The 1,996-nt window shown below is 34.9% G+C and overlaps 1 pseudogene; it reads left to right on the forward strand.

The window, feature by feature from the left end:
• Positions 1-574, forward strand: part of LOC110286344 — a 2,823-nt pseudogene extending 2,249 nt beyond the window's left edge.
• Positions 575-1,996: the final 1,422 nt, after the last annotated feature.

Below are 1,996 nucleotides of genomic sequence, written 5' to 3' on the forward strand. Positions count from 1 at the left end.
AGAACTTGTTGTCTTGGCTCCATTGTTTCTTCCGCCCCGTCTAGATTCCTCTCTTTTCAGCCTGAACTGCCATTCTCAGTTGAACCATTCATGTTGTGGACTGTGGGCAGGCCGCAACAAATGAGGGCTTTCAATGTAATAAAGAACATGTCTGTCAAAGATGTTAGAAATGGCAATGCTGCTGGTGACAGAAAAAAAATAAGCCACCACTGGAAGCAGCTAGTGTCATTGATCAGGTGAGTTTCCTTAATCATCTAGACCAAATTATTGCTGGCTATGTCTCTGTATTGTATTGTCATATGGTCCCCATGGCTTGCAAATTTTCTGAACTTAAAGAAAAGATTGATCATTGTTCTGGTAAGAAGCTAGAAGATGGCTTCAAATTCTTGAAATCTAGTGATGCAGCTATTATTGATATGGTTGCAGGTAAGGCAATTCAGGTTGAGAGCTTCTCTGACTATCCTCTGCTGGGTCACTTTGCTGTGAGGCAGGCAGTTGTGTCATCAACGCTATGGACGAGAAAGCTGCTGGAAAATTCACCACATTTTCCCAGAAAGCTCTGAAAGCCACATAATATTGCGTCTAACACTTGCTACTCCAGTCTTAGTCAGTGACATAAGGTCACAAAACTGTCTCCATTGGCCATTCAAGTTTAATAGTAAACAATTGGTTAATGGTAAGAATGCATGATAAAGCTTTCAGAAGGAAATGAGAATATATTGTGGATCAGTCTCTCTCTCTCTATCGTGTGTGTACGTGTCTGTGTGTTTCTGTGTGAGTGTGTCTGTGGGAGATTCATGCTATTAGTTTTTAAAATCAGTGCTTTTTCATGGAAACAACTTGACCCAAAATTTGTCATAGAATTTTGAGACCAATTAAAATAAGTTTAATGAGATAAAACTTTGTAAGGCTTATTGTCAGGTTTTTTTTTTTTTTTATTTCAGAAAATAAAGCTTAGATAAAAAAATGGAGTGTGAATCCTGGGAAAAATATTAATCTCTTAGTGTTTAAGAGGAAGTTTAAATAGAGGAAAGGCTGTAAAGCATGGTAATAGTTAAAACTTGCTTTGCACCTACTATTTGCCAGGTATTGTTCTAAATAATATATATGTATAGGTATAAATATATATTTACATAAAAAGAAATAGGTATAGAAATTTAATCATAATAATTCAACAAGGAAAATGGTATGTATAATCACTTCCATTTTATTGAAAGGTAAATTGACATTTACTGCTAGTATCAAGGGAACCAACTATGCTAAAAGAACATTATGGAGACAGAACATTGGATAGTACAGAGGAGTATATACATTTTCACTATCAGTCTTGCCTACTTTTGACTAGGCATTCACTAAATACCTTGGTGATCATTTCAAATTATGCTAAACTTAGTTAACTCTGTAAAGAGAAAATGAAAGCTAAAGTTCCTTACTGTAGTCTTGGTCTATCTTCATAAATCTTTTATTGAAAGATTTCATAAATCTTTTAAAAAGACTTCTTAAATGACCCATGCCCCATTATGATTTATTTATTGATTTCTTGTTAATATATAAATAAAGTAAAAATTTAAACTATATTCATATCCTTAGATCAACTCAAAGTATATCACAAGGCCTTAAATACCTGAGACTGTGGAATAGTTGCAGGATTGACTTATTGGATAGAACTCTATTAGCACTGACAAATGGGGTACATCAAATTAAAAGCCTTGTTTCCCTGCACTGCAAGAGAAAAAATATAGTGAAGAGAAAATCTACTAGTTACAGAAAGTCTTTGCTAGTTATCCCATATGTGTGTGTGTGTGTGTGTGTGTGTGTATGAGCTAAACAGAACCTTTGCTGAGAAAGCTATTTGGGGATGGAGATATTGCCACACCTGATTTTAAGTGATATTACAGATCTATGGTAACAGAATAGCATGGTACCAGTACTTAATCAGACATGTAGATCAATGGAACAGAATAGATGATTGAGATACCAACTTCTGTACTTTGAG

The sequence above is a fragment of the Mus caroli genome, chromosome X (assembly GCF_900094665.2).
Source record: "Mus caroli chromosome X, CAROLI_EIJ_v1.1, whole genome shotgun sequence".
In the NCBI taxonomy this organism is placed as follows: Eukaryota; Metazoa; Chordata; class Mammalia; order Rodentia; family Muridae; genus Mus; species Mus caroli.